This window comes from Chenopodium quinoa, unplaced genomic scaffold (assembly GCF_001683475.1).
Source record: "Chenopodium quinoa cultivar QQ74 unplaced genomic scaffold, ASM168347v1, whole genome shotgun sequence".
NCBI classification, from domain to species: domain Eukaryota; kingdom Viridiplantae; phylum Streptophyta; class Magnoliopsida; order Caryophyllales; family Amaranthaceae; genus Chenopodium; species Chenopodium quinoa.
The window spans coordinates 1,129,465-1,143,764 of NW_018743066.1; the positions used below are offsets into that span (position 1 = coordinate 1,129,465).

Sequence of the window (14,300 nt, forward strand, 5' to 3'; positions counted from 1 at the left end):
TTAGAAGTTGTTCTACCTAAATTAAAAAGGATAGCATCATGTATGGTTAACTTTAGTATATTAGGATATAAGATGTTGATGTCAAGTTTAAATATTTATGACAGGATATCTAAATTTTAGTTTGGTAGTTGTCTATGTCTTTATTTTCTGATTTTGTATATATTGATGTTAATTTTTATTAGGATTATCTTAATGTCAAGTGGTGAAAGTAGAAACGTATAATAATTAAATTGATCTAATAGCATGTTCAATTGTTCATGTAAGATGTCCATGTCAATGTCAATTACGTACGTACGTAAGTTTTGGTATTTATTATTTGATGATATGTATAGAAAATTATATCTTGAGCTAATTAAGTTTGAAAGTTGTTGATTTTTTATTTTACGAATTTCTATAATCCAACTAGGATTATCTTAATGTCGAGTGGAGTAGCGCATATAAAGTTAAGCATGCATTTTTTTTTCATATGCAATTGGGTGTGCCTAAGCTATGCATGACAATGCGCCTACTGAAGGAGTTATGTCTTCGATAAGTGTAATTACTAGATATATCAAGGATCACTATTATGGAGATAATAAGTTCATTCTATAGGGTCGTCAATGTTTGGTGCTAGATATGACAATTGATCTTTGGGCCAGCTTAATGGCCCAAAGCTTTATAGAATGGATCCTACAAGGTCACACATAAGAGTATTGGGTTAAACAAGTTAGAGACCCATTATTGGGCCTCATGAGTACATGACATACCATGTTGATAATTGAGCTTGGATAGTTAGAAGAGTCTAATGGGTTTTGGACTTGACATGGTTTTATTTCTAGATATGATCTACAAATATAAACCATGCCTAGGGTTGCATGAGATAACAATTGACATACAGTGAATTGTCACACAAGCAACCAGGTTTCCCAAAAACCCTAACTTTCTCTCTCTACTCGACCCTCTCTCTCTCCTCCTTGTTCGTACGACCCTCCTCCCCGGGTGGCGCGTGTGGTGGCGCGTGGGTGGTGTTGTGGTGTGTTCGTGACTCAAATCTCCGTTGAAGGTTGATTGAAGTGTTCAGTCACAACTAACTAGCATTAGTGGAGGTTTAATCCATGCTCGTGGACTAAGTAGAGGAATCACGCTTGGGGTTCTTTATCTCCCATTGTTCTTGCTCGATCGCACGTGGAATCACGCTTCAAAGGTACGATTATATGTTCTTTATGTGTTATGCATTAGATCTTGAGATTAGGTACTGTATGAATATGATTCATGTTTTTCCGCTGCGTAGTACCTATATAACCCTACACCTACGTGTACTCATACCTCACATGCATATGACATTCCTTTGGTCCTTTGGATGTGCAAGCCTAAGTATTGAAAATAATAATTAAAATGAACTTCCAGAGTTATAGCGGCCTCTAATTAAGAAAAGTTGATAGTATATTGTCACTCTAAATACCTTCTTATATTCAATTTATAAGAAATGAAATGATAGTCGCTACATTTTAAATTGATCTATAATCCCGCTGATATTATTTAGAACTAAAGTACATACATAGTAAAACAAATCGTTGACTAAACTTTAGTATTTGAAAGTTTGGAACCAATTGTTAATGATGTTTAGCTTGCAAATTGTAAAACTAGTCTTCTTTCATTCTAGTTGCACCATTCATCCAATGGAAAGAATCGATTAATTGAGTTGGTATAAAAATCTTTGTCAGCTAAAATTAACGTGTATTTTTATTTTTTTTTTCATCATCAAATGCTAGCTAAGGATGCTACGAGCCTACAAGTAAGATACTACAAGTAGTCTAATAACACTCCACGACAATATATTACTCCGTATACATTAACAATCCAAATTTTGTGGATGAATTCCAAATTTTAATCAGATAATCAGAATGAAACAAATTCTTATATAAATAAAGTTCAAAAAACATACTACCTCCGTTAACTTTTATTTGCAACTTTATTTGAAATATTTTATATCTCACAAATAATACTCCAAAGTTGCAAATAAAACTTAACGGAGGTAGTAAACGAATTCAACAAAATCTTACTTAAATAACTATTCCGTAATGGATAGATTTAAAGTATTATTATTGTACTGGTACTATATTATTCCTTCTATATATTATTCCTTCTATAATATGAAGTATGTAAGATGTTAATATGTTTAATTAAACGTTTATGTTTTTTATTTGCAACAGTTTATTTAATCTAAGAATTAAAATAAAACAAAAGGTGACTAAAATCTTAGTAGGTTGAAACCAGTTGTTAATGATGTTTATTTTGCAAATTGTACAACTAGTCCCTTTTACTATATTTAATCTAATATTTAATTGCAACTTTAATCGAGTGGAAAGAAACGACAAAGATGGTAGAAAATTCTGTGATGACAAAAAAAACCTCAAGTGTCTTAAACGTAGAATACACAAGTCACATCAAAGACCAAGGAAATTAAGGCAATAAGATCCTATGACTAAATACTTAAAATGCAATTGTAATAATAATGTTTTATTATGAGTATTTATTTATTTAATAGCGGCACAAAGGTGGGGCGAGAACCGATCCCATAATATTTTAGAATCGGAAAGGAAGCTTTAACCACTTAAGCTAGCCTATCCCTCACTCATTATTTCCTTACCTTTTTTAAATCTATTGAAATTTTCGAGGCGCTAGTCAGGGCTAAGATTGTTCGCAATCTAATTTGGGGTGGTTTGATACTTAGGGTCTGTTCTCTTACGTTGAAATTCAGTTCAGTTCAGCTCAGTTCAGTTCAGTTCAGCTCAGTTCAGTTCAGTTCAGCTCAGCTCAGTTCAGTTCAGTTCAGCTCCTAATTTCCTTCTCTTATAAAATATTCATTTCACTTCAGTTCAGTTCAGCTCCTAATTTCCTTCTCTTATAAAATATTCATTTCAATTCAGTTCAGTTCAGTTCAGTTCAGTTCAGCTCAGTCAATGAGAACAGACCCTTAAATTAAGTTAAATAAAATTGTTAAAAAACGGTTAAAAATTTAAACAAATTATGAAAAAAGTGGTATAGAGATTTCTCAGTTCAACTAACATTTTCAAAACATTAATTCTTAATATTTTGTGATGATTTTAATAGACAAGTGAGTAAGCGTTTATGATAATATTTTTTTTTTCTAAGACTTTATAATTTTTTTTTTAAAAAACAAGGAATTAAATGTATTTAAATCGTATTGTATATAGAAAAAACATCAAAATCTAGATTTTTTAGAGTTTGATTCATTTTAGGGCATGTTCTCTTCAACTTAATTTCACTTCATTTCAGTTCCTAATTTCCTTCTATCATAAACAATTCAGTTTAGTTTAATTCAGCTCTAATCAATTCAGTTTAGTTCAGTTCAACTCAGTTCGGTAAATCAAGAATAGACCCTTAGATCAGGTTGTGGCATACTCTAAGAGAGGTGTAACTGGACACATCTCTTAAAATTCAAAATCTTGTAAACTTAATATACTTCGTATATCTTAAAATACACAACGAGAAGTAGGTGTAATTATTGATAAATATCTCATATAAATTTATTAAATTATGTTTTTTTAAAATCCTCAAAAAAATTTATAATTTGATTTTTATTATAATTATTTAACAACGGTATATTTATTGCACGAAATTTAACTTAGTAAACGAGTAAAACTCAAGAAATTGGATAACGATTGGATTCCCACTTCCAAAATGAGCCCATACTTCGCATAGGCCTAATTTTCATGACGAAACCACAGGCCCAACCACTAAAAAAAAATTAAAAAAAAATCTAACAATCTCAAATTCAAACACGTAGCTCACTAATTTTCTTGCAAAATAAAAACCGGAAAATTCAACAACGCCGACAAAACCACCGTAAAACCACGTCAAATTGAGTAATCATCAATCAAAGCACCGTCGTTTACCGCCTTTCTTCTATTTAATCCGTAATTAAAACCCAGAAAACATTCCATTTTTATTTTATTCCTCAAATAATCTCATCGAGGAGAGAGAAAATGGCGGCATTTCTCCCTCTTCCTTCTACTTCTGCAACAACCTTTGTAAAATCATCTAGAATTTCTGGAAATTCCGCCATTTTTAGCTCCTTAATTCCTTTACGCAGATTTAATTCTCTCAATTCCACTCGTCTTTCTTCTCGTCGATTAATTTCTAGGTAATTCTCAATTTTGCGTTCAATTTCTCTGGATTTTGCATGTTAAATTGATTTTGTAATTGATTATGGCTATTTTTTTTTTGGTGTTGCAACTTTTTGTTAAATAACTTAATTTTTGTCATTGTTTATCGTTAATTTTTTTTTGTTTCTCAATTAAAGGAAGTTGTTGCAATTTTTGGTTGATTTTTAATAATAAACTTGAATTTTCTGCGGTTGAAGTGTATTTATGCTAGATTTTGTAATTTTTATGTTGCAATTTTTTGATGTTCAATATTAAAGGATAAAGTTGGATTTTCTGGTGTTACAAGAGTGACGATTTAAGAGCTTGAAATATCTGTTTTTGATTTTGTTGGATGAACTTTGATTTTCTGCTGTTACTACTTACTAGATTGGTAATGATTGTTATCTTAAGCTATTTGTATTAGGAAGCTTTTATCTTGAAATATTTTTGGATTAAGTAAATTCAGTATGTACTACGAGTAGTAGTTTGTTAGGTTAATAATAGGTAAAAGAACCTTAAATATAACATAATTTTGATGCAGTCATCTTTCATAGTTTGCTTTGGAAGGTTCTGATTTCGATAATTGGCGACTTAGGAGAGTGATTGCTACATCAGTCCAGTAGGGAATATAGTGTTGGATACAGGAAATTTATCGTGAAATGACGCTAGTAAACTGAAAGTTATTGTATACTCTGGAAGTCAAGTTGTAGGCAAGGTAATGATTTAGGAGGTGTTTGGGAGAATTGGGACTTTAAGAGATTAGATTATATGGAATAGTATTAATAAAGACTAGAGAAAGTGTACAGCTGAGAATGTTATAATACATGGAACATAATTTTAGAAGAAGCTTAAATTGACCTTTATGCACAGCTGACAGCTCTCACTTTCCGACTTTCAGCTGGTAAGCATTTGTTCGATGAGCACTTAGAAAATTGGAACTTTAAGGTAGGTTTTTCTGGAACTTTTGTACATGTAATTCCCTACTATGCGTCTATGCCTAACAACTAGGATCTGTAGTTGCTTATACAACCAACATTTGCAGACTTTTGAGCCAATGCTTCTTATCAACTATAGAAGACTTGTTTAACCTTTGTTAGTGTCCAGAAATTTGGTAATGAGTATAAGGTATTAAACAAGGTGCCTTAAGTGGGATCATGAACTCATCATGGAATTTGATTGAAAGCCATCATCTTCAAGCTAAAATTTCACATGATCTATTGGGATATTGGTATTCAATTGAATACCTCGCACCTATGTGAAATGAAATTATCATAGGATTCTGAAGTTTTCTTGTTAGTATAACAAAATTTTAGATAATTGGTTAACTGGACATCGGATTCAAACCTGTCCTAAGTCCTAACTTTGGATGAAAGATTTAATTAGATTCAGTATTTAGCTGAACTAATTGAATCGGGCTGAAGGGTCAAATTGGTCCATGGATTTCGTATTTCAATGCTGAAGTAGATTGTCCCGCACCCAAAAATAGGGGTCCAGATTTGTAATTTCACTATTTTCCATTGGGGCCAATTATTCATTAATAGTTCATATGTAGTATTTCATATATCATATATGCTATGAGACCTCCTTTGTTTACCAGTTTACCTGAAGTTCTCCTTTAGTGATAAAAGTAATGACTTGGTCTTGTAGCATGATTAATGGAAGCTTGTTTCTTAGTTTGTTGGGGTAAAAGCTTTGCCTAGTATGCTTGTAGTAACTAATTTAACGAACAAATAATGATTGTATTAGGAGTAGTGAGATGAACAATCTTAAATACTTCGTTCAAGTGCAAATCCTTCAGTTAGAAAGTACCTGGTACAAGGTTTAATGGGTTTAAAGCATTAGTTCTTGGGGCTATAGTTATTGCTTAATTGTAAATCAGTTTCTTTTTTTTCCAATTGGAGATTGAACCAAGTATTATATTTCACATCATAAGTTTTCCAGCATGCCGTTATTTATGCCTGGTTGTCTTTATTTAAGTTTGAGATATTTTACATAAGTTTTCTGTGGTTCTATTCCCAATTGTTTGGAGGCTTGGAGCTCCTAATCTTATAAATTATCTTAGTCTCGTGGCAAGTAAGGTTGGAGATCCTTAACTTTAGGATGCAATCCTCATTCAATTATCTTTACAGTCATTTGTCTATCTTTTTATCAGTTATAAAAGAAAACCTTGTGCTATTCATTCAAATTTTGGAGGGTTATTATTCGGTTACTTAATTACTGTCTTGTAGGATCAGTATCTTTCCACCTATACATTCTCCTCTAATATGCTACTTGTGACATCTGTAGCAATTTTTCCAAATTCCACGTCCAAGCTACAATTTTGCAAGATGATGAGGAGAAAGTAGAAGTAGAGAAGTCTTTTCTACCAAAGACTTTAGCAGATAATGAAGAGATGGGAAACAGTGAGGCAATGCCGTTGAAAGATTCAACACCTAATGGTTTTGAGAGATGGATCATCAAGTTAGAGCAGTCTATTAATATCACCCTCACGGTATTCTTTTTTCCTTGTTAGTTTCTTCATCTAAATACTACTGCCTTTTCAAATAAGAGGTTTCATTGCAATTTTAAACTGTTCTTTTCTGCATGTTTATTTTTATGTTACTGCCATCTAAGATGAGAGTCTTCTACACTAATTTGGAACCTTGCTGGATCTTATTTAGGTCATTGGACCTTTGCATCCTTATCATATAGATTTCTGTTGCATACAAAACGTATATCTTCTTAATTTGTCCCCCCCCCCCCTCTCTCTCTATATATATACACACACACACACTGAATGACATCTGATATTTGCATGCCAATAACGCAAAACATTGCCAGTATTACCCAGAGTCCCTTACCACTCTTTTGGTTTTTTATTATCTTTGTTTTACGATTACTCTTCACCCATTGTTGCACTTGGGCTTCTTTAGCTCTATAATGAATCCCTATTAGACATTGTTTTGGATTTTGTTGAGGACAGTTCAACCTTTTTTCCTTTTAATTGTAACTTGAATTCTATAATTGTTGCAGGATTCAGTGATAAAGATACTAGATGCTTTATATCGTACAGAGATTATGCAAGGTTCTTTGTCCTGGAAACTGTTGCAAGAGTTCCGTATTTCGGTGAGGCCTCTCGTTTCTTTGTGTAATTGTTATTTCTACATGCCCCATAACACGGAAATCAATTATTTAGATTGTGCATCCTGCAAGCATACTGTTTTCTTAGTATAGCATGATGAACAAATCTGAAAGGCAACTTGGCCATTTCTTGCGTATTTTGAAGATAATTCCCTAAATATATTGCAAATCAATGATACAAAACTTGAGAAGTTTTTATCTCATGTGAAACACTCCGAGCATGCTTAGTATACCTAATAACCATATATGCATAGACTAGTAAAAGTAGGGGAACGTAGCACTCAAAGAAAGAGGCAGAGTAAAATAGCACTCAAAGGAAGAACTAAATTATTTTGAGACTTGATAGTCCCGTTGAAGGAATTACTGCCTTCACACCCTCTTATTGAATTTGTTTCACTTATTTTCAGAAATTGATTTGTACCAATATAATTATATATATATAAAAAATAAAAGCTTCAAGGCACAAAAAAAAAAAAAAAAACTTAGCTTTATATATATATATATATATATATATATATATATATATATATATATATATATATATATATATAAAGCTATGTTGCCTTGAAGCTTTTATTTTATAAATTGGTAAATGTGATGCTCTGTTCTTCTCCTGATATTGGGGTGGATTTTTTTTGTTTAAATTTGTTTACATACACTTTTTGGTTAAATAAGCTTTAATAAATCTCCATTCCTATATTTTTTTTTTAAAAAAAAGTCCTCTTTCCTATTGTCAATCATATACTTCGTACTTATTTACAATTCACTATACATTTTGAAAAATGACTGTTCTCTTGACAGCATTTATATCTGTGCTACATCTGTATGAAAGCTTTGGTTGGTGGAGAAGAGCTGATTACTTGAAAGTCCATTTTGCTGAGAGCTGGAATGAAATGCACCATCTTCTGATCATGGAGGTAGGTTCTTCTGGGATTTTGCTTGGTTACACATACATTGAGTGGCTGTGATATCTGTACATCTGCTAGCTTGCCTATCTTCACTTGTATGCACTAGCCTGTGGGTTCATGACCTATCTTCACTTGTATGAACTAGGAGATATTGTGGCCGTTTAATGGCCTGTGTTTAATGTAGTAGGAGAAATTGTGGCAGTTTCACATTCAGGCTTTTGCATAGTTTAAACATGTAGGAGAGATTGTGGCAGTTTCACTTTCACAGTCAGGCTTTTGTTTGACCTTCTTACCAGAAATAGTCTTCTTCTGTTTTGTTCTTATATGTGTTTGTGTGCTAGAGTTGTCTTGAATGTCTATATGCTTCTTACTGTAGTATAAATAGTATCCCGACTGGTTGGTGTTACTATATGAAGGTGCTACTGTCTTCCATAAATGGCCTGGAATCGTGTCTGCTCAGTTGCAATCATTAAGGTAGTTGGTGAGGTCATGTGGAAGCTCAATCAAAGATTTTTTTTTTTTTTTTTTTTTTTTTGACGAGACTCAATCAAAGCTTTTGATTCACACCATATTTGTGCATTATGACTGATGCATGAATCCCAGTTCTGTATGTATAATTTGGATTTTAATTATTTATTATTTTTTATCCTTGTACTTAACCTCCTAATATGCAAAGATTGCTTATACTCCATCATAGCTTGGAGTAAAATTCTTGGATTGAATGTAGGGGGAAATGGCTTGAAAAGTGAGGATGACATGCTTGTGTCATCTCTAGTGTCCATGCCTTCAGAGAGATTGATTGATGTCTTTAAAGCTTTATTGGCTCTGTCAAAAATTCTTTTTTGTTGTTGTTGTTGAAAGTTAATTTTTATCTGAAATATTCTTTTTTACGGAATTCTTTTCTGTTAATTGCGGAATTGGGGGGAAATGCTTGGTGGTTTGACCGTTTTCTTGCTCAGCATATCGCTGTCTTTTATTACTTTATGACGGTTGGCATGTATATTATCAGCCCGAGAATGGCTTGCAAGTATTTAGGTCCTTCTGCGGTGGTGCATTATTTTTTACTTTTATCTATCTCACTTTAATTTCTTGTTGCTTCTTAATAATAATGGTTGTGGTGATAAGCATTGAGCTTTTATATCTTACTTTATTTGAAAGTTGATTTTTATTACAACTTATGTATCCAATTTGGGTACTTTATGCAGATCATTTCTCTGAATGTGTTGAGAATCATGCATTTGAAACTTACGACAAGTTTATCAAGGTCCAAGGAGGTGAGCTAGTCAACTTTTGCTTTTAAGTTTGGCTGGTGCAAAATATTGATTTCCACTCTTTTCCCTACATCTGCACCTTATTCTCTAGTTGTGTTCAGTTGGCAGTTTCTAAAGTTGTAGTGATTATATAATGAATGACCTTGTTTATGCATTTTCCCCTTATGCTGATTCACAATTGATTGTTTCTGTAGTAAATGTTGATATTATTCTCTTGTTCTCGTGTAGATGAATTGAAGAAGTTGCCTGCGCCGGATGTGGCTGTGAAGTACTATACCGGAGGTGACTTGTACTTGTTTGGTAAGTCAGTTGATTCCTTATCAGGTTCCTTTGCCCAAAGTATATAGTATTCTGATCACTGTAGCTATTTATATTCACAGACGAATTTCAAACCTCCCGAGTTCCCTGTTCTCGAAGACCTTAGGTAATTTCTGGATTTGCCTTTTTTCTTGCATCATACTTGACTTTAAGTTTTAACAATCATTTTTTTAGAACCTCAGAAAACTGGTTGGTTATCTTAATGGCATTAACTGTGTAACATGTATCCGTGACCATTCAGTTTTTTTAGACACTATCAATTTTAAAAGTATCCTCCACTCCTTCAGTTGAGCTTTTTTCACGTTACACTCTTGGATATGTTTCGAGTTTGAAACCTGTATCCAAGTCCGAATATTATAGGTCATAACTTCTATATAGACGGGTGGATAGTATAAATATTGCTGCAAGTTTATGAATGAAATGGGATTAGCTTATTTTCTAAAAATGAAGAAAAGGTCAACCTTTTGCTGTATCAATTTCGCTCTTGGTGAAAATTAGTAAATAAGCTAGACAAAGTTAATTGCTAGAGAATCCTTTGGAAGTCATTCCTTGTTTGAAGTTATTGCTTATTGCTATTGTCTTGCTATAAAACAAAAGGTCTTTTGTGGCTTTAGCCCCTTCAAATTGAGAATAATATTACTTGCAGGAGCAATGCCTCCCCCCCCTTCTTTTTTTTTCTTGATTTCTTAAAATGATAAACACAGTCCCTAAGGCTATAGATAGGGAGCCTTAGTCCCAAAATGACCAAACAATGCATAATGTTTCATAAATTTCCAACTTCCATTTCAGGAATTATTTATGATTTTGTAATGCTTATGATTAATCTAGAGTTTCGTTTTTCTAAGGGCTGTATTTGGCTAAACCATTTTATTGGGGTTGGGGAGGTAGCGAGGATGTTCAAGGAGAATGACATTGAGCATTTCCCAACATGACTATGTTGCTGCAGTATTGCCTGTAGTTGTGTCTTCCAATTCCTAAAATGCAAATTAAAATTGTAATTTTATGCATTTCTATGGTATGCAGTTATGTAAAATATGAACTGAATTGCATATTCTTCATTCTAGCCTGCTTTTAAGTTTTTCAACATGGCATATTAATAATAGCCTGCTTTATCTTATTATTGGCTGTCATTGCAGAAAACTTGTATGATGTGTTCCTAAATATCAGAGATGACGAAGCTGAACATTGTAAGACAATGAGGGCTTGTCAAACTCATGGGAACCTCCGCTCTCCTCACTCTACAGAAGATATTGATGATTCTGGATGTGTTTTGTCTCAAGATTGTGAAGGCCTAGTAGATTGTATAAAGAAATCAGTGACAACTTCTCCTGCGAAGAGTAAGTAAAATATTACACAGGATAATATACATGTATAACAGAACTTATCACAGTGATAGAAAATTAGCCACTGAAATCATTTAATGCAATAAAAAAAAGTTTTTTAATGTTTTTTTTTTTTTCCTCTCTGTGGAATAGTGCTGTTTGATTTTTCTTTTCCTACTATCTACCCTAGAATTTGGATGCCTGCATTTCATGGTTAGGGTAAAATTTATAAATGTTACAGGCACGTAAGAATGTAATAATAATACAGGCTCATTAGTATGTTAATCTACTGCAGTCCTTTGTAGACCCATTATTTTTTTTCCTCCGATCCTTTGGGGTTGCATCAGAAACTTATCATGGGATCTGAAGGATGTTGCAGTTTGATGGAGGGGTAGCTTTAATTACTTCTCTGTGGTGCTATAAGTTACAGACCTTACCGTTACTCATAGATTTTTTGTCTTGTCTTTTATATTTCTATAATTCTATTACTAGCAAAAAAACTGGATTTCACCCTAAACCGCTTGACCTGATAGTTGCTCTGACTCTAGTGATTTCTCATCCCCCCCCCCCCCCCTTCATATACTCTCTCCTTTAGGCAGAAAGTTTCCCTTTGTCAGTAGTTTGTACGGAGTTCCCTTTCCATAAATATATGAATCTATCACTCTTTGCAAGTCCCACTCTTAAGGTGTCTGTTATTTTCTTGAAATCTCACTCTACAGTATTGAATTTGCTATGCGAATCCTTAACATGTTAGCTTCTCTATTGAACATTGCGTCCACTAGAGCATATGCAGTATATATATATTTTTCTTATGGCATGGTAAGGCCACACCCTTAGCATCCTCTACTAGATACACAATAGATTAATACTTCGTATTTTGACTTTTGATTGTTTGAAATCTTGTGATGGCTAGATATTGATACTGGAGTATTATTTTAATAGACATGAACACATTTATGATTGCTAATATTATTTGCAGTAGTACTATTATGATTTATGACGTATTTTGTACTGCATAATCATCTAAGAGTTACAACAGCTAAAGCAACAAAAAGTTTCGTTACCGAAACGAAAAGTGGAGACTGGAGGGAAGGTACGTTGCACCTGCCTTGTAGGTATTACATGTGTCTGGTCACAACACCTTTGGGCTAGTGTGTAGATATTAGCCTATCATATCTTGCTTAGGTGGTTGGGTGATTTGCAATCAAGCTTGTTAGTTAGGATTACTTTTTATGTGTTATGTGATAAGACCATGCATGCTAGTGCACTTATGGTATACACACACTTGCACATCAGTCGTGTTATATTCGGTGTCCCAGTTTCTCTTGGGTTTGTCCTGTAGTGGAAGGATCAACTCCAATAATTATCAAGTTTCTCTGGTAAATTTATTTGTCATACTAGTAAATGTAATTGATACAGGTCCATCTTAGAAATTACTGGACTGGCATAACATAGCTCATCGTTTACTGCATATTTTCGACTTTGCTAGAATGTTATGAGATTTAGCCTCATAACACATAATGCCAAGCAATGTGGGTTGTTATTTGTCTCCATCCCCTCTGTGGAGCTCTTTCTGATCTCCTGGAGGAACCATTTGGTCCAGGTTGTGGCCGATGTTCATGCAATGCATGTCGATAAGGGATCATTTGGAATGTTGAAGGGTTTCCACAGGACCACATGAGTGGATATTTTCAGCTACTTATGTAAAGTTTCTTGTGGGCTCAAATTAATAGAGAAGGACAAAGTATAGAGAGAAGTGAACAAAAAATCGTGGATGAAGACGACGACAACAGTTGTTATGTAAGTATGGATATTATGAATGGTGCTTGCGCCTGTTGGATACCCAGGCCAGTGGATGCCTAGAGGAGGCACGATGTGATGGTTGATGTGTGTACTTTCAGCTGAACTGTTCGGTTCTGTTTTTCGATTGTTTGGGGGGTTCGGGGAGGATGTGTTTCCTGTTAAGTTCAATTATAATTGAGAAGTCGATCGCTACATCCATAATAGCTGAGATTATCAAGATTAGTTTGTGATAAGTTTCTAGTGGATTGTACAATACATTGATTCAGGATTTGTTCTCATCTCTTTTGTATCTATTCACCAACTAGTGGGGCACAAAACTAGTGGAGTGAGAGTGACTAAACCTTTTTAAGGATTTTTTAGATGGTAAACTGCGGGCCTCATTAGTTAACACTGTCTGGGCAAACAACCCTTTTGGGGTATCTTGCTCTTTCTGTCTACCCCTTATCCCTTCTCATGACTTGATCTCGGTCCGACTTCGTAACAACTAACACCATAGGATAGCTACCAACTGAGTTACCCTAACTATAAACTGTTGTATGTGAGTCACAAGAGGTGTCAATGTTTGATTGGCGATGAAGTTATGATAATGGGACTAGTGTTTCCAGAGTATAAGGTAAATTTGAGACTGCTAAATTTATGTGCATCATTAAGTTTTATAAATACAGATTAGTTGAAGTGTTACCTTCATGCTTGTGTACTAGATAGATCTGTTTAATATGGTTTGGCTTGATTATATAGTCTAGAGACAGATATTTACGTGTTGAAGTGTGGCTTATAACAGAGAACCTTGCGAGGCATTATTTAGAACTCGAATCGGCCTATGATTAATTCCTCTGCAATCTTTTTCATTGTTATATTTGATAAAACTCACATTAGCAAATTGTAGGAATGCAGAGACCTAAGGATCCAAGCTCCATAAATCCATAATGAAACTTCAAGTTACATACTGATATACTCCTTGGCTAAATACATTTGGGCTAATGGGCAACATCTGGTGTGCTCATCTGTGTGTGTCAAGTGTCATGCATGCTGCATGATATAGATGGCGTCAATGGAAATGCTTACATGCCACACGTATTGTGCATATCTTGACGTCACTAAGCGAATTGATTTTGACACTCTCATTGTGATAACACTTTTTTTTAATGATATACCCACAAATGGAGATTGGAGGGTACCAAAGCTAAAGATTTGGAATGCCAAACTCATATTCCGGTCATTGTGGGGTTACCTAACAAATTACATTAACTTTGCATAACATAGTGTGATGATGAACAATTAATATAAAATCGTAAGGGTTGAGGTTTGGTCAGAGTTCTTCTCCTTGTCGTAAAAAAAAATATATGTGTGTGATGATGGACAGGTGGCCAGGTGGGAAGCCACACCTCACTAATTTTGCCACCTTAATCA

General features: G+C 33.9%; 1 pseudogene; it reads left to right on the top strand.

The window, feature by feature from the left end:
* Positions 1-3,578: 3,578 nt before the first annotated feature.
* Positions 3,579-11,209, top strand: LOC110731281 (annotated as a pseudogene).
* Positions 11,210-14,300: the final 3,091 nt, after the last annotated feature.